The sequence below is a fragment of the Schistocerca nitens genome, chromosome 11, assembly GCF_023898315.1.
Source record: "Schistocerca nitens isolate TAMUIC-IGC-003100 chromosome 11, iqSchNite1.1, whole genome shotgun sequence".
Taxonomy (NCBI): Eukaryota; Metazoa; Arthropoda; class Insecta; order Orthoptera; family Acrididae; genus Schistocerca; species Schistocerca nitens.
Genome location: NC_064624.1, coordinates 76,036,476 through 76,061,089, shown reverse-complemented (window position 1 = coordinate 76,061,089; position 24,614 = coordinate 76,036,476). Strand labels below are relative to the sequence as shown.

At 38.9% G+C, this 24,614-nt stretch overlaps 2 protein-coding genes across 43 annotated transcripts in view; both read left to right on the top strand.

Annotated features, from left to right (window-relative positions):
• The window catches only part of LOC126212861 (zinc finger protein 83-like), a 1,762,073-nt gene that overhangs the window by 356,005 nt on the left and 1,381,454 nt on the right, over positions 1-24,614 (top strand). The window lies entirely within an intron of this gene.
• LOC126212871 (zinc finger protein 664-like) overlaps positions 21,232-24,614 on the top strand; it is a 576,054-nt gene continuing 572,671 nt past the window's right edge. For 2 of the 3 annotated variants that reach the window (XM_049940366.1, XM_049940367.1), the window contains exon 1: positions 21,232-21,270. The gene's annotated coding sequence lies outside the window, so the exon portion shown is untranslated. The remainder of the gene's footprint in view (positions 21,271-24,614) is intronic. The other variant, XM_049940365.1, reaches the window with a different exon arrangement.

The following is a 24,614-nucleotide window of genomic DNA, read 5'->3' as shown; positions in this document are numbered from 1 at the left end:
AGGTCTTTCAGTGCTCTCTCAAACTCTTCATGCAGTATCATATCTCCCATTTCATCTTCATCTACATCCTCTTCCATTTCCATAATATTGTCCTCAAGTGAATTGCCCTTGTATAGACCCTCTATATACTCGTTCCACCTTTCTGCTTTTCCTTCTTTGCTTAGAACTGGGTTTCCATGTGAGCTCTTGATATTTATACAAGTGGTTCTCTTTTCTCCCAAGGTCTCATTAATTTTCCTGTAGGCAGTATCTATCGTACCCCTAGTGAGATACGCCTATACATCCTTACATTTGCCCTCTAGCCATACTTCTTTAGCCATTTTGCACTTCCTGTTGATCTCATTTTTGAGATGTTTGTATTCCTTTTTGTCTGCTTCATTTACTGCATTTTTATATTTTCTCCTTTCATCAATTAAATTCAACATATCTTCTGTTACCCAAAGATTTCTACTAGCCCTCATCTTTTTACCTACTTGATCCTGTGCTGCCATCACTGTTTCATCTCTCAAAGCTATCCATTCTTCTTCTGCTGTATTTCTTTCCTCTATTCTTGTCAATTATTCACTAATGCTTTCCCTGAAACTGTCTACAACCTCTGGTTCTGTCAGTTTTTCCAGGTCCCATCTCCTTAAATTCCCACCTTTTTGCAGTTTCTTCAGTTGTGATCTACAATTCATAACCTATTGATTGTGGTCAGAGTCCACATCTGCCCCTGGAAATGTCTTACAATTTAAAACCTGGTTCCTAAATCTCTGCCTTACAATTATCTAATATGTCTGAAACCTTCCAATATCTCCAGGCCTCTATCATGATTCTTGAACCAAGTGTTAACTATGAATAAGTTGTGCTCTGTGCAAAATTCTACCAGGGGGCTGCCTCTTTCATTCCTTACCCCCATTCCATATTCAACTACTACATTTCCTTCTCCTTTTTCTACTATTGAATTCCAGTCATCCATGACTTAAATTTTCATCTATGTTCACTATCTGAATAATTTCTTTCAACTCATCATACTTTTCACCAATTTCTTTGCCACCTGAGGAGCTAGTTGGCATATAAACTTGTACTACTGGTGTAGGCATGGGCTTCATGTCTATCTTGCCCACAATAATGTGTTCATTATGCTGCTTGTTGTAGCTTACCCGCACTCCTATTTTTTAATTCATTATTAAACCTGCTTCTGCATTACCCCAATTTGGTTTTGTATTTATAAGACTCCCACTATATCTAACATTAACCTATCCATTTCCCTTTTTAAATTTTCTAACCTACCTGCCTGATCAAGGGATCTGACATTCCACGCTCCGATCTGTAGAACGCCAGTTTTCTTTCTCCTGATAACGACGTCCCCATGAGCAGTCCCCGCCCGGAGATCTGAATGGGGGAGTGTTTTACCTCTGGAATAATTTACCAAGAGGATGCCATCATCATTTAACCATCCAGTAAAGCTGCATGCCCTCGGGAAAATTACAGCTGTAGTTTCCCCTTGCTTTCAGCTGTTCGCAGTACCCGTGCCACAAGGCTGTTTTGGTTAGTGTTACAAGGCCAGATCAGTCAATCATCCAGACTATTGCCCCTGCAACTATTGAAAAGGCTGCTGCCCCTCTTCAGGAACTACACATTTGTCTGGCCTCTCAACAGATACCCCTCCATTCTGGTTGCACCTACGGTACGGCTACCTGTATCGCCAAGGCACACAAGCCTTCCCCCAGTGGCAAAGTCCATGGTTCATGAGGGGGGGGGGGGAGTAGATGAAACAGTTAACATGCCAAAATATATCGTCATGACCAAATTGCATCAACTATGCATACACAATAATAGTTGAATATATAATTTTGGAAATACAGATTTTTTTTTGTTACTAACATGAATCCTACATTGATAAAATTGGTGGAATGCTAAGTACTATTAGTTTTCTACACATGAATTTTGTAAATAATGACTGAATTTCTTTGCATTGGTTTTCACATATTTCTCTTAGTGACCAGATATCATGTTAAATTAACTATATTTCATCTTATTTTTAGGCTGAGAATGTCGTCAGAGGACTCGATGTAATCAATACAGGAAACCAATAATGTTACAACATATGCTCATTCATCCATATAACTCTGTGTAAACTAGGTGATATGGTATCATATTTATCAAAATGGTTGGCATTGCAGTTATCATTTAATGTCATCCAGTTCTGCTATCAGAATGGGTCCAACTGATTCGTGTGATGGGCTAGTTGCTCTTGACAGACATACACAAAAAGCAACTACCAATCTTCGTGGTGCGTCATGACACCCGGCAGTCATCCTTTTGGTGGTGATTCAGAAACCTGATGATGCTGTCCACCATTGCAGTGGTTTTAAACAGTCAGTCAGTGTTCAATTTGTCACAGATTTATATCCAATTCTGTGGCTGGAGGAGTTGTTAGCAAAGTTGTAAGGGGACCAGTGTTTTTCACACATTGACTTGCACAACCCACACCTGCCTTTGCTGTTGAATGCAGCTTCTCAGACTTTCTGATACTTGACATCCCATTTGGGTTTTACCACTGTAGTTGCTGGCCTTACATTTCCTGATGGTAAACAACCTCAATTACACTGGCTTAGGGGCTCTGCGCAAGAAGCACTTAACAAAACCTACAGTCAGTTTTCCAATGCCTTCTGAAGAGTGGCCTTTGTTGCAAGCTAGAAAAGTGCAATATTTTTCTCCCCTAAAGTTTCATTTTTTGGGATGTGTGCTAAGCAAAGATGCCCACCTCAATACAGATGGACATATCAAAGCTGCCACCAACCTGCCAGCACCAAAGAACCAGAAGGAACTAGAGAATTTTTTGGGCAACATTTTGTATTATACTAAGTTCATTCCCCAGGCTGTGCACATCTGCCATCCTCTTAACTGGCTTCTCCAGAAAGATGGTAAATTTCTCTGGGCTGCAGATTGTGTGCAGGCTCTTCAGTTCCTCAGGCGGTGTTTGTACTCTGCTAGTTGTTTGGCTTCTTTTACATGGCCAATGAGGTGTCCCAGTATGACACTGGTGTTGTCCTCATTCATTGTTTGTGCTCTGCTGCTTGTTTGGCTTCTTTTACGTGGCTAATGATGTGTCCCAGTGTGACATTGGTATGGAATGAGCTTTGTGGTCAGTAACAAAATTTTGTGACAGGTGAAGCAGTGTCAGCCATTTGGTGAGAGTGTCTAGTGTCTCACCATGAAACTGAGATATGGAGACATTACACTGATCAGTGCTGATATTGCTCATTTTTACCTGTGTTGTTGGTAAAGAAGCCATGGCTCTTAGTGGAGACACATTTAAAGCTGTAGTAATGTACATGAAACCTTGTTATCTTATTGCAGATGGTGGGTAGAAAACCACATCATAATTTTTTAAAATTTGAACTAATGAAATGGCAAGGGCAGCATGCGGGTAGCATCTTTTTTAGTGTATACTGAACTGTACCAGTTTCTAGCTAGGTGCAGTCCTCAGAACAACATAAACTGTCTATTATTTAATTTGTCACTAATTCTGTTGAGATAATTATATGATAATTCAACTTAATTGTAGTCAAAAATAAAGTTTCAAGGTAATATTCTGGGTCTTCATTAAATCAAGTAAAATATCTCTCTCTCTCTCTCTCTCTCTCTCTCTCTCTCTCTCTCTCTAAAACTACCGTCTAGCTGTTATTATCCATTTAATTTAGAAAGACTGGTACAACTCATTCCAAGATCTGACTACATAAAGCAGTTATTCTCCTCTTTGAAAATGAAACTGTTTATTGATTACTTGCAACATATGAAGCACCAAGATTTTCTATTGACCATTTGACTTACTCATTGAAAATTAGTAACCTAGTGCTAGCTGCTCCATGATTACCTCCCCACCCCCCCCCCCAAAAAAGAATAATAATGGTAATAATAAACATCTTGTGGTATATTTTGACACTAATTTCAAGTAATATTTTGTATTCTAAAAAAATACCAGTCTAACAAACATACATTCTAATATACAAATATTAATAACTGTGAGCTAAGCATAAATTGACATTTCCCTGGCTATTGTAAGGAGATAGCTTGCTGTCCTTATAAGAAATTATTTAAAGGAAATGACACACTAACAACCTCTGGTCAATTCAAATATAAACATACCTGCTTCTCAGTGCTCTAAATGGGAATCGGGGACAGACTGGATGTGATTGACACTACCATTACAACTAAAACGAAGTAAAGCATACAGAAATCTTTTGTCAGCGGTAATTTTCACTCTTGAGTCATTCTGGTGTGTTGTGAGTACCCCTCAGTATTCTGTATACAGCTTAAATTTGCAGTTTCAGCTTGTGTGATCAACCATTGCTGCTGATGTGCACAGAAATTTTAACATTTAACACTGAAAATCCATGAACAGACATAAGGGTATACTTACCCTGTAAGAATATAAAATGTGTCAAATTGTTGATGCTGCCAAAACATTACCATGCACTTGTTACTTGTATCAACTCCATCAGGATCAAATATTTGTTTGTTAATGGAGTTATCAAATTGTGCACTTAAAAACTGTATGATTCAAAACTGCTGCAGCTGTTAATCACACCATACTTCCATTGGTGCTGAATAACACTCAGCTGCTGTTAGGGCATAGTGCATTTAGAATACTGTGGCATTCCATTACAGCCAAAGGGTAGAGAATGATCTGTTGAATTAAGTAATTGCTTAATTTTTGCTAAGGTGATCAACTGAAGAACATTGCAAGATACACACTACAGCTGTGTTCCTGTATGATCTTTAAAATTTCTTTTGCAGTTCATCTTGTGTATTTTACCAGAATGCTGTTTTCCACTTGGAATGTGTTTCTTTTTCTCTTAGTCTGATTTCTATACGTGTAAACATGCCTCACTTTTATACTATGTTCCACAACTGTCCCAACCAACCTCAGTGAGCCATTTTTTCTTGGAGTATTCTCTTTTCCCCAGAGACTGCTTTACATTTGTGAGTGTACATTTTTTTGTGCATGGTAAAACACAATTCATTTCAAGAATCAAATTTTATAACGCCAGAATTGATGGTACTAATAACAGTTCATATGCTTTCATCAACTCTGCTTACTATATGTCTTTCCTGTGTTACTGTAATATCAAGTCAGTGTTCCCCTTTTACAGGAAATATGAGTGCTGTCATGTACTAATGTACTTTAAGCAACTGGGCTATTGATTTTGTGTCCAAAACTAGAGACATGCACTGTGCTGGCTTCAACCCATCTAGCCCGTGTATCGCTGCCGGCCCATACCGGCTGTGGGCCCAGTCAGAGCAAAGAAACTGACAGGTCAGTTCACCAGCCTATTGACTTACCACCCCACTGCACTGTGTGCTCAGGGTACGGCACTGCTGAGCCCTCTGCCTATGTTGCGGGGTACCTTGCATCTCTTTGCAATGTCTTAAGATATACGAGGAGAGAATGACTCATTCACATTTAGTGCTGTGTGATTCCTGCTATGAGTCAAATCATTACTACAATAACTGTGATTATCAGGGACTCCTCCTAACAAGAATACAGTGCCTTTAACGTATGTTTGATTTGTGCTGTTTGAAAATTGAGACACATAATTAAAAGAATGTATACACAGTAAATATATTCTGCAATTGCTACTAATGGCACAAACATTCTTATAATATATATAGCTACTGAAACAGACTGAAATTACAAGGAAATATGCTGTTCCCCATGTTTTCACATTTCTTCAGTCTAGGTAGGCGTTGTAGTCAAAGCTCTTGTTTTCATGATTGTTGTTCATAAAGTGAATACATAAAATGTTATAATCTAAGATGTCAGTTGATGAGATGGATCACCAGTGAAAATCTGATACTGGTATTCAGTACTGTAATGAGAACTGGAAATGTAGCATCATATTTTGATGTTAAGCTATTCGTATTATTTCTCCTGGTGAAAGCTTATGGTTTAGTGCAGATCTTTAGACCACAACATTTTGAACTACAGATGTATTGAAATTGAATTGCAGAAAGTAATATGCTGATAAACCAAATTCTGAATAGCAGTTTACTGCACTGTAAAATAAATATCACTATTTGTTGAGTGGATCCACCTGGCTGTTAGAATCATTCTTCTCTCCCTAGAAACTAAGAAACAGAATAAAAGACTTTTGTGCGTAAACAAGAACTGCGACATATAAACAAAATAATCTTCGAAATTACTATGTCTGCAAAATAAACCTTAGCAAATAGAAGTTATGCAGAATCAGCAAGTTACTAACATTTTGTGAACTGATCAGTGATGTTTTCTCATTGATAATCAGCCCTACTCGCCTAAAATTTATTTCCTTAAATGCATTTTCTGCAGGGATTATTAGCATAGACTGAGCTAATCTGAAGAGTCTTGGAAACTTTTTTTCATGTACACTCCTTTATGCTAACAGCTCTGGTGGATCTTCATTTTCAGACTAAATTGCTAAGAAATGTGCACTTTCATCTTTTATATTGCTTTTCCTCTTGCAAGAATCATCTACATGTATGTTATCTACCCCATTGCCACCTCAATTTTTCTTTGGTTCCATAGGGCAAGGAACACCTTCCTTGACTGAAACTGAAAACACACACACACACACACACACACACACACACACACACACACACACACACACACAGTCACACAATTGTGTTACACTGACAGCACAACTGCGACTTACCGTCCTTTAATGCACCATACGTTCTGCACACTGTACTATGCACCTCCTGTCTTTCTTCTGGCTTTAGATTCTTCAGATTTCGAATGTTAATACAAAATATGCTGTGAAAAGATATTCATTACAAATCTTTATTTTCTCTTTCAGAAGAGATTCTGTCCTTTGCTTAAGTGCTGTGATTTCTGTCTGCAGTATAAAATAAGACCTTAACAGTAGTCTCCTTTGGTGGCAATAAATGTTTGTTAACAAGGAAGTAGAAGGAATTCATACCAGTAACTCTAGTTCCAAGGATGTTGTTGATGTAGTTTCTGGAACAGACAATTGGGAAATCATATTGTAGTACATTACCAAAACAAAAGGGAATGTTGGATGCTTCTCTGCTTGAAGCTTATGAGTGATGCATTAAAGCTTCGAGAGGAAATGAATCAAAGCCGTAGTTAGCCTCTGTTCCAGCCTTGTAATTGATGCATTTGATTCCATACTGATAATGTGACTATGAACTCCTCCATGACATTTGCCACAGACTCTGTTATAACAACAGTATTCAAACTGATATCCATTTTGGACTTCACTGTTCTGGTGACAAGTATTCTTAAACTAGTTTTTTTAAGTAATTCATGATGTTCGTTGAAGTTATTAGTGTGAGTGTTTGTGACACAAATTCTTTGATAAATTTCTCTTCAGCTAACACGTATCTTAGCATTGTTGCAATGCAGTGTGGTATACAGAAAAACCGCTTAAACGGCGGAAGTGCTGACTTGATATTAGCTGTGTGGTCTATTACAGATATTCCGCCTTCTAAATAAGTGCCACAAATTCCATCTTCAAAAAGAAATCCCAATCTGCATGAAATATGATTTAATCTGGATTTCAGGAGTCATATAGTGACCAGTAATGGTAACGTATTCAGTTTTAGTGTATTCGTCAGACCATTAATCCATTTCAGAGGCACATGCATTGGTTACCAAGCTACTTTTGGTTTCCTGCTTTGATTTTTTTTTTTTAATTTCCTCAGAAATATTGTTATATTGTTGACAGATGAAGAAGGACATTAACATTTATGCAGAGAGATTTTTCATACTTTACACATATACCTGAAAAGTCCTGAAATAAGTTCCTGAACCCTTCACCTTTGACAGTATTATAGGAACATAGGTCCTGGGCATAGAGTCATACGCAGCTAATAATGATATTAGATTTTGTTCTTGAAGATGGCAATGAAGTGTTTCTGTGTCTCAAGAGTTTCTCAGTTTTAATGCATTTGCACTTTTGTGCAGCCTAATTCTTACTTAATAAACAGGTTAGGAAATGAACAACAGACCTTACTGATTCAATGATTTGGTATGATTCCTGACACAGTGTCAGTGGTGTCAAGGATGGTGAACAGTAACATGTTAAGAGACAATTTGTAATATATCTGGAATGTCTTCACACTCAAACACTATTAATCTGAGCTGTCTGATTGATTTGTGTGTCACTTGGCAAAACAATACATCCATGGTGTGGAACAATGTAGTAGTGGAGATGAGCCCAACAGATTATAGATTTTGGCCATGTCCCTTTTACAGAATAGGGACTGAATTTTCTTCCTGGTGATTTTTTTACATGTGATTAGCATGCATCTTACCCGTATAGTTAGTCGCAAAACTTTATTTTTTATTTATTTTTTTTTTTTTAGAGGAAATGTTTATATTGCAACCACACCACTATTGTTAACAAGTAATCAGTAGATTATAATGTAAATAATAAAATTTTAGTAAAATACTACAAAAACAGAAATTTGATAGTTTTGTGCCCACATAGTACTTGCACTTTGAAGGAAAAGTGGTCATTAAACAAGAGAAAATATTAGCATTGGAGGGTTCTGTAAAAACAAGTGGGACAGTCCCACTTTTCTGTGTTACAATATCCCTAGACTGCATCATAGTGTCATGTAACTGAAAGCCAGAAAGTTCATTTCGGTGTTTAGGATTTGATTTTCTACTACTTGAAATAAGTTTTTTGAAGAATGTATGTTGTATCTTCTCAAAATAGGCAAATCAAGAAACTCCTTCCAACTCCGTGCTCTGTTAGAACAATAAATCTATTGTGCACCATTAAAGCATTTTTATTTGAATTTCAGGTGTAATCTTACATACAACATTCACACTAACAGCCCATAGCTAATTGAACTAAGAATGTTGTGATACTAAATGTTGATTGTCAGTATATAAGTATTATATCCTTTGATTTGGTATTAAGTTTGTTCTTATGTTTGCCAAAATACTACAGTGTCCATTACTTAGATTATAAGTGACTTCTGCATAATATCCTGTGTGGAGTTTCAACACGTAAAGGCCTCTTTCACTTCATCAAACTACACTGAAGTGCCAAGGAAACTGGTATAGGTATGCATATTCAAATAAAGAGATTTGTAAACAGGCAGAATACAGAGCTGCAGTTGCCAGCACCTATATGAGACATCAAGTGTCTGGTGCAGTTGTTAGTTCAGTTACTGCTGCTATAATGGAAGGCTGTCAAGATTTGAGTGAGTCTGAACATTACAGTCAGCACATGAGCAATGAGACATGGCATCTCGGAGGTAGCAATGAACTGGAGATTTTCCTGTATGACCATTTCACGAGTGTGCTGTGAATATCAGGTATCTGGTAAAACATGAAATCTCAAATGCCACTGAGGCCAGAAAAAGATCCTTCAAGAATGGGACCAACGACGACTGAAGAGAATCGTTCAGCATGACAGAAGTGCAACCCTTCTGCAAATTGCAGCAGATTTCAGTGCTGGGCCATCAACAAGTGCGAACCATTAAATGAAACATCATTGATATGGGATTTTGGAGCTGAGGGCCCATTTATGTACCCTTGATGACTACACAACATAAAGCTTTACAGCTCGCTTGGGCCTCTCGGCATCAAAATTGGACTGTTGATGAAACATGTTGTCTGGTCAGACGAATCTTGTTTCAAATTGTATTGAGCATATGGATGTGTATGGGTATGGAGATAACCTCATGCATCTGTGGACTCTCCATGTCAGCAAGGGACTGTTCAAGCTGGTGGAGGCTCTGTAATGGTGTGGGGCGTGTACAGTTGTAATGATATGGGACCCCTGATAGGTCTAGATAAGACTGTGATAGTTGGGTGACACATGCGTAAGCATCCTGTCTGATTACCAGCATCCATTCATGTCCATTGTGCATTCATATGGATTTGGGCAATTCCAGCAGGACAAAGTGACGCACCAAACATCAAGAATTGCTACAGAGTGGCTCCAGGAACAGTCTCCTAATTTTAAACACTTCTACTGGCCACCAAACTCCCCAGACATGAGCATATCTGGGATGTCTCGCAGAGTGTTGTTCAGATGAGATGTCCACCTCCTCGTACTCTTACGCATTTATGGACAGCCCTGTAGGATTCGTGGTGTCAATTCCCTCCAGCACTACTTCAAACATTGGTCTAGTCCATGCAATGATGTTTTGCAGCATTTCTGCGAGTTCGCAGGGGCCCTACACGATACTAGGCATATGTACCAGTTTCTTTGGTTCTTCAGTGTATCTTAAATGAATTACTGTTAAAATCAGGTATTGTAAACATATCCCTTGTTTATTACCATCATATTGCATTTTAGCAGCATTTTCAGAGGTTCATGAGAGTCACAGTGTACACATTATTACCGATTGTTGATTCAATTGTGACTCTCTGACTAGCATGCACAATATATCTCCTAGCTCGTGGACTTGGTAGTAGGTGCCTTTCTAAGTGGCAAATTGTAGTTACAGCCTGTAAGAGTTGTACGTGTTCTCATACACATTCCCTATCAAAAAAGTGAAGTATACATTAGGGGAGGATTAAACAAAATGAAACTACATGGCTTGTGGGGTGTGTGTTGTTGTTTAGGTGCTTACAGAATTGAGTCAAATTTACAGACAGGGTGTATATGCTCTGGGGCAACTATGAAATCTGGGAAAAACCTGGTAATTTTTTAGAATTCTTGGAATTTTTCATTGTTTTAGTACTCAGTTAAATGTTTGTAATTTTAACTGGTGAGAACCAATAAACAGCAAAATGTGTGAAAGGTTTTACGATGAAGACTGTGGTATACTTCATAACAATAAACTGCTGCCAATGAGCGTGACATCACAATTGTTTACATTAATTTCGTTTGAGCAGTTGCCAGGAGTCTCACATGCATTCAGTTACATTGCTTATGGGCAGTACCTTTTCCCACTTCTGGCTACTTGAAGAGTGACAGTTCATGTATCATCAGTAGTAACAAGTGGCCAGATGCTACCTAGAAAAATTTTTCTGGCACGCCCAAGCTGCCAGATTTGTGCATGCGTAGAGCAGTCTGGGTTGTAGTGGGGAGAGGTTTAGTCTCCACATGAGCCGTGTTTACATTTAGTGATTTTGCTGTTTTTTTCTCAATTACAGTTCTCATGTCAAATGAAAATACAATGGGTTTCTTTGATTGGTAACTGGCAAGTGAATTAAAATACATTCACATAATTATGGAAGGCTAAAATATGTTATTAGTTTCAGTTTTTCTGATTTTATTTCCATGGTTTTAGGCAGTCAAGCATTAATCACCTTCCAGGACAATGAAGTTATTTTTGTCAGCTTGCTAAATGAATATGGCTTTTACTAATCTTTTCCACAGAGACAGTCAATTTAATGGAAACAAAGTGTTTCATTCCACTCAATTGGCTAGTTTCATCTGTTCACCGACTGATGGCCTTAGATGATAAGGTCCATAGTTCTTAGAGCCATTTGAACTGTTCACTGAATTTCAAGTGTACATTTTTATCTTCTGTCATGTATAGCATTATGCCATAATAAAGAACCAAACATGAGATAATGCTGTACTGGTATTCAAAGAAAATTTGCATCCTGAAAACAGCAGTGAAAAGCTGAATATCAGGCTAGGCACCCTATTCCATTTTTAATCTGAACATATGAATGTGCACTTTAAGCAGAATTATGCATTTAGTATTGTTTAAAAAATTCTGATGCTCCAGTAGCGTCTGATGTTCTATTTCTCTTATGATGTCAACGAACACACACACACACACACACACACACACACACACACACATGAACATGCGAGCTTCCTATGTCATTGTAGTTGCCCATGCACTGTAACGCATGTTTTCTGGCTCTGTCTGGAAACTGCTGAAAAGAACCTATTTCTAATAGGTCACAGGAAAATATTGTGAATGGTACCTTGAAAAGTGTACTTTCAAAGTAAATTTCTTTCTATGCAAGATGAATTATGTTACGTGTGAGGATGTGCAATGAATTTCTTAAATCACAGGCTGTTGAATCTCATTTAAAACTTAATTGAGGACTAGCCACTTAGAAGAATTTTGAGCCCAGAAGACCAGACATTAATGTCATTATGTAAAATTTTACTTTCACATTTGTGTTATGTATCTTAAAATGTAACACATGCAAAAAGACCAATATTATATGTGGGAGCTTATCTTTTCTTGTAGCTACATTACGTACATTAATTTAAACCATGAACTTTTCCTATTTGTGTGTTCATGCTACTTAACAGTGATACTGCTATTGGCTGACTACATCACATGTGACATGCTCTGAATATCTGCTGTCATTCACTGGTGAGATCACTTGATACAAGCTATGATTGGCTTAAAAAAAGCACAATTCAATCTTGATTTCAATGCTTCAGAAACTAACGTGCTGTGTTTGGTGAAATTCGAATTTACACTTGCATAATACAAATATGAAAATATGCAGCACAAAATTTGCTTCACATTAGATATTTCCAAAATATTTTTTGCGAGTTTTTTCGTTCTCTGAAATGCCAGGGAGTTCTGCCTGGTGTATAAAACCTTTATCATTCAAAGGATTGATATTTTACAGTTCTGAGTGAAAGGATACTGTCACTTATCATGGAAAAAGTGTATTTTTCACCTTGGAAGAAGTGTATTTGAACATAGGAAAAAGTGCTTTTTTAACAGGGAAATCCGGGAAAAATCCAAGAATTTTTTTTTTCCTTCTTTTCTGCTTATAAACCCTGAAAGAACTTGAACATCATAAAGCTGTTGTATCATCTCCTGAAGCAAGCTGGCCCACAACAGTTGTAACCTAGTCCTTGGTATACAAGGCCTTGATAGAGTTGACATCTGAGCTGGTCCCCACACATTGTGTTTAGGACAGATCTGAGGATGTTGCTCGCCACAGGAGTACTTCAATCTCATGAAGACAGTCCAGAGGAACATTACATGTATAGACAAACTTTGTACATTTGTAAAATGGCGCCATAAGACTGTAGGTTGGGTTTTAACATATGATACAGTATTTCTGTGACATACCGTTGTGCTGTCAGAGTTCCCTCAGTCATTACCAGCCATGACTTACGTCATACCCATTGGCTCCTCGCTCCCTGACAGCAGGAGTAACACCATTGTGCCTTTCTAAAATATCAGAGGACTGAGACCTTTTCCCAGGTTGCCACCATACTCACCAACGAGAGCCATGCGGGGTAGTACAGAAATGTAATTAATTGCTTTATACAATGTGACATTGTTCATCATCAGACCATGCTTCCTGGTCACAGCACTCCTCCAAATGCAGCTGTTTGTGTTGTGGTGTTACTGGCAGTCTACATATAGAGCAGTAATTCCATAGTCGAGCTGCTGCTAGTCTCTGACAAGTGGTGCTAGATGACACAGAATGATGTAGGGAGTCCATTATTTGTTCTTTGATGGCAGATGCTGATGTGAAGCAGCTATGAGTGCTGCTTGTGCAATACAGTGATTCTTCCTTGTGGTGGTTAGACTTCATCGACTGGAACCTTGCAAGTATACCTGCCTCTCATTACCATGCAGTCCAGCATCAGGTAATTGTGGCATCTGAATGCAGCACAAATTTTGATATTGCATAGTTTGATAAGCTAACCAAATTGAGGCCCACAAAGGCACCTCATAGTCATCACTCAGCATCTTGCAATGTTCTTGCCTGTTATATACCCTACCAGGCCAGTCAACAATCAACACTATTGTACTCCAATGAGCCACAGAGCATGCACACAACATGCAACTTGAATATCCTCTGATTTTTGTCTATGTCCAGGTTAGATGGCTATTCCATTAACATAGTTAATTTAAAATTCCTGTGAGCATAATGAAAGGAAAAAGGGTTTTGTAAACGTTATGCAAAAACATATTATATTTATAATTAGATGTAAACTTAACTCTTACTAGCACAACAGTTTCATAGTAAAGCAACCAGAAAACAAAACAATTTTATCATTAATTGTGTGCCATTATTTCATAATATTTTGTGCTAAGAATTATATGAACATCAGTTTTGCATCTTTAAAGTGCAAGAGCAATGGGTTTTAATATTAAAGGCCGATTTTAGACAAAATCTCCTGTGGCAGCATACGCGCTGTAGCTCAGTGTGTATGTAGGCCAATTTGAGGCTGTTTCTTGTCCTGATGGACCACAAGTGTCTTATTTCAGTGTGTTTGTCTGACTTCCCATACACTATTATGATACATTGTAAACAGTTACTCTTTATGTCCTGTATATTATTGCGTGTTACAAAGGTAGTTAATTTTAGGCCATGGAAATGACCAAAAGTATAATCACTATGTGCTGCGTGATTTGTCTTTATGCTGCATCTGTACATGCTATATCGTTCCACATCCATCCACATCCACATCCCTACTCTGCAAGCCACCTGATGGTGTGTGGCGGAGGGTACCTTCAGTACCTCTATTGGTTCTCCCTTCTATTCCAGTCTCGTAGTGATCGTGGAGTGGAGGATTGTTGGTATGCCTCTGTGTAGGCTGTAATCTCTCTGATTTTATCCTCATGGTCTCTTCACGCGATGTATGTAGGAGATTCCAGATAATGCATTGCATAGGAGGGAACCAACCACCTGAGCTTCTCCAACATATAGCATCTGCAAAGGCCTAAAAGTGCAGTTAATGCTGAGGAACATGTTGCTGTGCCACATGTAGATAAATGGTACAACTGCTCCTACCAGTAGTTCTGATTTTGATAGACTGGAAGAATGTTAAAAATAAACCAAAGAGATAAATTGTGAATGTGAAAAGTGTGTGTTGTAGAGCAACCCATAACACAGTTTAATATGAAAAAGATAGTGACTTTGAACGCTATCTCCAAAAATCCTACAGCCTAGTCATATTATACAGTTACGGTTTAACTGTCAGTAAATTAAGACAAAAGCAAGAGTGTGCCAAAGGCAGCAAAAGAGAACTGTTACTTTGTCAGCGTAACATCTTGGTGAAGAGCATTGGTCTTCTCCAAGATAAAGATTGATGTTCATGAAGGAAGAACTGAGGCCCAAAAATTGCCACAACTACCTATCTTTTCTCCAGAAATTGAAGACGAGGAGACTTCAGTGGTCACGTCATATAACTTGCATGCCTGACCATATTTTTAACTAACTGACAGATTTTCCAACTACTCGTTGAAGTAAGTTTTTAAAATGACTGGATAGAACACAGATAACACTGTTGCTGGAGGCAGGATGTCAGGTCAGAACATAAATTTAAAGGTCTATAAATTCCATGACGTACAATACAAAAGTGAAAGAACTGTCTAATTCTCAACAAAGACTGATGTGTGTTGTAGCATTGGGATGACATCATGTCAGTATATGGTAGTAAATGATGCATCAGCAAATTGGCTTACTTACATTTTCCTTTGAACAGAAGATTGGAATCATTTAAAATTATGATGATATTCATAAGAACAAAGGTGTGTAAATGTCAACTGATTTTATCGAGGAGGATAAAGAACTAAATTTGGAACCAGAAGGTGCTGAGAATTCTGCATGCATTCATTATATATACATACTGCATGTGGAGTAAAAGTATGTCATTTGCTAATTGTAGAAGGTGAATGATGCATTACAGTTCATTAAGCATCGTGTTATTGCACTTTTCTTATCTTTAGTTATTTGCAGGCTGTCAGGAGTAGAATCTGAGCAGTTGTAGCTATATGTATAACAATACTTCCTGTGACTCTTCTTGATATCAATTCTTTTGTGTACTACATGTTTGTCATGGGTGCCTAAAATTCACATTTATTACAAGTGTAAATTCTTTTAGTGTACATAAGTTGACATAGACCCTGCCCTAAAAAGAATACATCCTGCTCTCTTGTATTTTCAGACAGGGACTAGGAGTGCTGCCTTAGGGAAACATTGAATATAAAGGATGTTACTGAAAGGTATGGCTAAACTTTCAGGAAACATTCCTCACACACAAATAAAGAAAAGATGTTATGTGGACATGTGTCTGGAATTGCTTAATTTCCATGTTAGAGCTCATTTTGGTTTTGTCAGTATGTACTGTACTTCCTCAATTCACCGCCAGTTGGCCCAATCGAAGGAATGTAATGTTGACTTCGGTGCTTGTGTTGACATGCGACTCATTGCTCTACAGTACTAGCATCAAGCACATCAGCACGTAGCATCAACAGGTTAGTGTTCATCACAAACGTGGTTTTGCAGTCAGTGCAATGTTTACAAATGCAGAATTGGCAGATGCCCATTTGATGTATGGATTAGCACGGGGCAATAGCTGTGGCTCGGTATGTTTGTAGTGAGATAGATTTCCTGAACGAAGGTGTCCCGACAGGAAGACGTTCGAAGCAATTGATCGGTGTCTTAGGGAGCACGTAACATTCCAGCCCATGACTCGCGTCTGGGGAATACCTAGAACGACGAGGACACCTGCAGTGGACGAGGCAATTCTTCGTGCAGTTGACGATAACCCACGGGTACACTTCTGCGAATGGTTCATCCAACAATGTGTAAATCCTCATTTCAGTGCAAATGTTCTCTTTTCGGTTGAGGCTTCATTCCAACGTGATCAAATTGTAAATTTTCACAATCAACATGTGTGGGCTGATGGGAATCCGCACGCAATTGTGCAATCACGTCATCAACAGAGATTTTCTGTGAACGTTTGGGCAGGCATTGTTGGTGATGTCTTGATTGGGCCCCATGTTCTTCCACCTATGCTCAATAGAGCACGTTATCATGATTTCATACGGGATACTCTACCTGTGCTGCTAGAACATGTGCCTTTACAAGTACGACACAACATGTGGTTCATGCACGATGAAGCTCCTGCACATTTCAGTTCAAGTATTTGTACGGTTCTCAACAACAGATTCGGTGACTGATGGATTGGTAGAGGCGGACCAATTCCATGGCCTCCACACTCTCCTGACCTCAACCTTCTTGACATTCATTTATGGGGGCATTTGAAAGCTCTTGTGTGCGCAACCCCGGAACCAAATGTAGAGACTTTTCGTGCTCGTATTGTGGACAGCTGTGATACAATACGCCCTTCTCCAGGGCTGCATCAGTGCATCAGGGATTCCATGCGACGGAGGGTGGGTGCATGTATCCTCACTAATGGAGGACATTTTGAACATTTCCTGTAACAAAGTGTTTGAAGTCATACTGGTACGTTCTGTTGCTGTGTGTTTCCATTCCATGATTAATGTGATTTGAAGAGAAGTAATAAAATGAGCTCTAACATGGAAAGTAAGCGTTTCCGGACACATGTCCACATAACATATTTTCTTTCTTTGTGTGTGAGGAATGTATCCTGAAAGTTTGGCCGTGCCTTTTTGTAACACCCTGTATTTTGTTTTTAATTATATAGTTCAGGATCAACTTACACAAATATTATAACCAGGGTTGACTTACGATCAAGCAAGTGTGACCTTACCTTCCCCAGGCCTTGAATTGAATTGACTTAGTTGCTTAAACATAGTCCTACACTTTCATTTGTACTGCACATTTAGGTGCTTCTTGACAGCAATAAAGCCTAAGGACTGACGAGGAGTTTGTAGCACAGCATTTAGTCCCTTAGACAGAAGGGCACACAATACAGTCTTATTATATTAATTTTCACTTGTTATTCATCATGGTCTGCTAGTATGTTAACAATGAGTTTTTTGAGACTGAGCTGTTTCTACGAAAATCTTACGAATTTGGGTGCACACACATTGGAAAATTTACTGTTTGAATCAATTTGTAACAGTAGAATTATGTTTCCAACTCATTATTTTCCCAGTTTAACATCACTATCAGCAGACATGATGAACTCAGAAGAGCTGGCCTGGGTAGCGCTGCAGAGCAGTGCAGAAACCTGCCATGGAAGTCACATGTAGCATATAGTCTGGGTAGATCCACTGACAGGGGTGTTTACCTATGGGCAGCTGTAAGCCGAATAGGCCAGTGCTTACACTGAGTTCAACTGTTGTTCACATTGCCTTGCACATCATGCTGAGTGTTGTTTAGTGATCAGCTGACAGCCTCCCATGCCAGCTGCATGCTGAGTTATCCTCATGCACATCTCTATGATGGTTCAGACTTTCCATTTCCTGTAGACTGATTTATGGCAAGTTTTCATTTCCTCACACATGGTATATTCCCCAGTCATTGTTGAGCCCATTTGAGCCTGTTAAATGTTCACACCTATAGTGTAATGCAGTAGTGTTGCCACTACGGTGCAAATACTAAAATGGTGACGAGGAACGTTCTTATGTATTTGATGCCCCTATTTTTTGTTTCCCTTTTCCCCAGGGTTAATTTTGGGCCACCATGGACCCAGCATGTGTGCAATACTGGCAGGAATACAAAAGAAGCAACAAAGAATGACGACATCACTAATGAACCAGAATGTAGAGTTGCTTCAAGAGCTTGCCCCACCAGCAGCAAACTACACCAATGTTACAGGTTTTTTTCTGTACCCACAAAGCCCATGGTGCTGTTTGTTGGTTTTGGTCTTCACCACAAGTGCCCTGGGCAGTAATATGTGGCCTTTATTGCTGATTTTCAAGGTCTATTGCTTAAGTGTAGTTTTGTGTGTCCCAGATGTGCTGTCTCTCATACAGATTTGCTGATTCGGGTTGTGATTGTCTACTTAGTGCATGATTCTGAAATTCAGACTAGGGCATTAACTTTGCCCAAAGTTTCTTTAGACAACATTGCCGAGATAATGGACACATTTTGGATGACGATGGTGGCGAGGATGTCATTTCTGATAATGGGTGGGAGTGCAGTTAGGTGAGTATGGTAAATGACCCCCGGTGCCCTGCAGATGTCCTGGCCTGCAGTTAGTAGTGACATCAAATGTCTCATGTGGACTTCTGGGGCTTGTGCACAGAATCAGGCTGCATCAGCTACTGTGCCACTTTCTTTCTTGTCCAAACCAGAGCACCCTTGGGACAGGGGGCACGTCACTTGTGTGTGTTTGGTTTTGGACAGTAATGTGATTGTTGATGATCATTGCATTGTCCAATTTCCTGCACATAGCCGAGCTGTCCTACACAATTTAGATTGCCACTGTTCAGGCATTATTGATTATTTTTGCCATTGAGAATTTCCACAGGACCCTGGTATCCAATAATAGTAGGAAATTTGTGTTGCAGGAGTTTGAGGTCTTTTGTGTCTGCAGTGGGATTCAGTATCTCACTACCACACCATTTCACCTGACATCTAACTCAGACATGGAGTGCTCTGTGTGTACATTTAAGTTCCCCATGAAGCAGTCGGTGTATTTCTCTTTCCACAACAATGCATTGTCAAGCTTTCTGGCTACATACCAGGTGACATCAGACAACAGACGCAATCTGGCAGAATGTTTGCATGGGCACACGCCATGGGGCTTCTGTAATTGTTGCACCCAGAGTATCATTCTGTGTTTTTTTCTTATGGCTGCTGTTTGGCTCCAGTTCTTCAGCCAGTGGCAGGGGTGGCTGTTGGGTATTGTGCTGGGGCACAAAATTTGGCAGTTGTTTGTGATGGATGCCAGTTGGGACAGCAGACCTGTCATGCAATCAGTTGTGCCTGCACCCTGTCGTGACTTCACCAGCAGTCTTCTGGTCTTCTAGGTGACAAGATTGGTCATGAGATTGTTTGATGTGTGGACTCCTACTGGCAGCAGTGTGCTTTCCCATTGTCCCCCCTCCACACCATCTGCTGTTCTCCCATTGCCTAAAGCCTTGGGCCTAGTGAAGTATGCACCTGCATCTTCTAATGTGGAGCCCATGGATTTTGATCCACTCCTCCCCCCCCTCCGTCCTCCTCCTCCTCCTCCTCCTCCTCCTCCTCCTCCTCCTCCTCCTCCTCCTTCCTGCCCCCCCCCCTCTGCTTTCACCTCTGGCTCCACCTCACTTATCTTTCCTCCACTGCTGCTGGTGGACCCCTGTTGGGTCCTCAACTTCATGCCTTTCTGCTGTAATCAGTGTCGTTTGCATTGCCTGTTTTATGAGCCCAGTCCAATGCTGGGTTCTCTCATTCTGCACTAGACGTAGTGGTCAAAGCCTGGCTATTGTGAGTCTTACTTGCCTCTCTTGGGAGGAGGGTTTAGTATTCCCACTAGTGGATGTTGTGATAGAGGCAGATGCCCTTGCCTGGATAATACTTCGTACTAGTGTGTAAGCCACCATGGAGGACACATGCAGTGGAGGGTATGGGCGGATCCATAGATGGAGATGTTAATTTGTGGACAGCTGTAAGCCAAGTGGGGCAGTACTTACACTGAGTTCATCTACCATGGACCTTGCCTTTCACATTATGTTGAATGTTGTTCCTTAGTGCTAAGCTGACGGCCGCCCATGCCAGATGCATGCTGAGTTATCCCCATGCTTGTCTCTGTAATGATTTATTTCTGTTTTCTGTAGATTGACTCACAGGATGATTTTGTGTTTCCTCTCATGGGGTTCTTTTCCCCGGTAATTATCAAGGCGTTGTTTGCCCATGTAGTGCCCACACCAATAGTGTATTGTAGCAGTGTTGTAACACCAGTGAAGCTACTAAGCACAATTTGAATGTTTTAAGAAATCTACGTTGAACTTTTGTGATAGGTTGCTCAACAGTGAATTTAGATTCCTCATTAAGAATTGAAATATCCCAGTTGGGATCCATGGATTTTCAACATTTATAAAGGAAATACTTTTACATGGGTTTGTGTTATAATCTGTACCAAAAATTGGTTGTTTCAATACTTCACCTCCTATTTAGCAATACCTGTTTTCATAATTTATGAATAAAGAAATGATTCTAGCTCACAGCTAAGTACAGTAAATTCTTATTGTGCCGATAGCATAACCAACTAAAATTTGTCTATGAAATATAATTGAAAAGAATGATGACATTAGCAGGACTTTTTGAGTGGCTGATATTAAGTTACGTAATGTGTGTATCTTGTTTGTAGATGTTACTTACTGTTAAACACTATGCAAGACTATCACAATATGTTCTTGTGGGACCATAATTATATGGGTAGCTTTGTCTCTACAATAATTTGAAATTTGTCTTCAATCATTCGTTAGTGTTAAAAAATGTTGATTTCCCATGTATAATGATAATGCACAACATTTTTAATGAAACCAACAGCGAGATTGCATATTTTTTCTTTGACTAAGGATATAGTACCAAAAACTAGGGTTCTAAACACAACAGTGTATTTTAATTTTCGTATTAATGCTCTTCAATTTGTGCAGGGTTTGGAATTTGATGACTGTCTTCATGAATGTGACCCATTGGATATAAAAGATGAGGAGGTAAGCCATACTTCCTTAATGTAAAGATGTTATCTTACTTTTATTCTGACTTCAAGCTGCCATATAGTTATTTACTTAGTAAATAAAATTACATTTGAGTGGAAAAATGTGGATGATGTATTGGCTACTATCTAAGATGGTTTGAAACCATGGAAATTTGGAATAGTCTTTTTGTTGCATCCGCAGACTCAGCCGATAGAGAACCAAAAAATCAACGTGTGCTGTGAAATGACATTTACTTAAATAAATAACTATATAAACATTCTTTGAATATCAATCAGAATTTTAACTTATGTTTGCATTCCCATTGAGTTTATCAAGGTAATTCGAGATGTTGACTGAGAATGTATATTCATGTGGCGGGATTCAGAAGTGGTTGTTTTTAAGCATGATAATGAGATCCAAAGTAATATGTTTACTGAATTGGGAGACTATTTGTGGGGCTGCCTCAGATGTACACGTGCATCCACGTGTTTGATAATGTTTTAAAATGTGTGAAAATGCTATAACTTCTAAGAACTCTGTTTTGATAAATGATGTCAGCTTCTGTTCTTTGTTGCCGTCCCCATATGTTACAGCTGAGGGGGACTTGAATATTTTTACAGTCCTGCTATATATTAATTAGAAGGAACATTAAAAGTATTGTGTTATGTATGACATGCTATGAATATAAAGCTCTTGGACATGTACAGTGCAGAGTACTGACCTTGAATTAAAAACAAAGATCTTAATTCAGTCTCTTAAGTAGTAGACAGATAAGAAAATAGGAGTAAATAATACATCAGGTAGTAATGTAATTGAAAGGGGGAAGAGAAATAGGGAGCAAAAAACCACTCTTGAGTGCACTGTAGAAAACAAAAGTATTTAAAAATATAGGAAAATTGATCCTGCTTCCACAAGGGGAAACCTTGACTGAATGAAACATGCTTTTCAGATACATTTTTGTTGTTTCCTGTGCTGGTTGGTTTTATTTCATTACAGAAAAATTGAAGAGACACTATACCCAATGCAGTTACATTTTTGCTACTTTTTAAATGGAAGTAACAGTTCAACAGTAGAAAATTGTTATTGAAAGATGATACTGACGTGCTGTTGTTCAAGGAACTTCCACTTGATTTCAGACACTTTATACTCACAATAGTTCAGTTAGTTGTAATAATTGTTAATCCAAATATAAACTAAGGAGTTACTTCAGCTATATTTGCCTCCTGGTACAACAATCAGTGATGATTGAGGCAAGGATGTCTGCAAACACAATATCAGTACATCTCACTGATGGTGACGGAGTATTTTGTTTGCATTACTGCAAGTTCCAGCCAGGAGAAAACTCCCTCTTCCACTGCATTGATGATGATCAGGAGCAGTAGTCACTGAGTGCCAACACTTTAAGGTAAAGCTCACTTGTTCTCTGCGTTGTGTGTGCTATGAGGGTGTAATTATGGGCTTGTCAAGTAAAGAAAACATCCTGTAATTCTGATCACACAATTTGTATGTGTTACAAATATTTTTTGATCTTTCTAATGATAATTGCTGACAGTTTTGCTGATATTCTGTGTATTCTTAAATTTGCTAACAGCAGATATTTCTACACAGAAATCTCTATGTGGAACATCTTAGGTTTTGCAAAGGACTTAAAAAAATTAAAGCCTCTAGGAACCAGTTCTCAGCCTTGCAGTATCCTGAACTTCTTTGCATTTTATGTGATGTAGTGCCAGAAATATCCTATCACATATTTCTCATGGTGGAACCTGAAATTCTGTTATTAAATTTGACTTGTTTTGCCATAGATGTTAATGTTTTCCTTGATACGCAGCCTATTAGTTCTTACAATCTCAATAATTTTAGTGAATTTTTGTTCTCAATTTAATTTCTTCAAGAACAACATGGCAACTGCGAAAATTGAACTCCCATAGGGAACTAAAATATTATTATTATTATTATTATTGGTGTTGTTAAGAGAGAGAGAGACAGAGAGAGAGAGAGAGAGAGAGAGAGAGAGAGAGAGAGAGAGAGAGTGCATGCCAATTACAGCTATTACATAGTAAGTGACTGTTACTTATCTTAAAATTGCATCTTGGAATTTTTGTGAAGATTAATGGTCACCATCTATTTTTCTCACAAAGTCAGTTCACACTTTTATAAACAGCCAAGAGCAGCAGCATGTTGACCCAATATGAAACATCAACTCTATGTCTTGCTGAACTGCAAATGCTGGATGGTGAATTCGCTGTTATGAGAGACTAATGTTCTTACCAAAATTTTCAAGGGTCGTAAGATGAAGGGGCGAGTAGTGGTAGTTGAATTTATCAATTGCTGGAGTGAAATTAATAGTGGATGCCCTTAACAAATGCCATAAGAACATTCCTACTCACTGTGGGGAACAGATAAAGGGTGTTGCACAAACTTTTCAAAACAACGTATTTGATTGCTCCAGAAGATATAACAGCAGCTCAGCAAGAGCAATAATATTAGAAGGCAGTCATATTGCTATTCCTCTTTATCCTTGCATCTTGTTTTCAATTTAGTTATCTAGTACCATCAAGACTTCTGTTGTTTATTCGTGAGCAGACTATTTGACTGTTGAAGCAGCTCACGTAAAAACGTTTCTGAACAAATACACTACTGGCCGTTAAAATTGCTACACCAAGAAGAAATGCAGATGATAAACGGGTATTCATTGGACAAATATATTATACTAGAACTGTCATGTGATTATATTTTCACGCAATTTGGGTGCATGGGTCCTGAGAAATCAGTACCCAGAACAACCACCTCTGGCCATAATAACGGCCTTGATAGGCCCGGGCATTAAGTCAAACATAGCTTGGATGGCGTGTACAGGTACAGCTGCCCATGCAGCTTCAACATAATAACACAGTAGTGACTGGCGTATTGTGATGAGCCAGTTGTTCAGCCACCATTGACCAAACGTTTTCAATTGGTGAGAGATTGGGAGAATGTGCTGGCCAGGGCAGCAGTCTAACATTCTTTGTATTCAGAAAGGCCCATATAGGACCTCCAACACTTGGTCGTGCATTATCCTGCTGAAATGTAGGGTTTCGCAGGGATCGAATGAAGGGTAGAGCCACGGGTCATACCACATCTGAAATGTAACATCCACTGTTCAAAGTGGCGTCAGTGCAAACAAGAGGTGACCGAGACATGTAACCAATGGCACCCCATACCATCATGCTGTGTGATACACCAGTATGGCGATGACGAATATACGCTTCCAATGTGTGTTCACCGTGATGTTGCCAAACACGAATGCGACTATCATGATGCTGTAAACCTGGATTCATTCGAAAAAATGACGTTTTGCCATTCATGCACCCAGGTTTGTC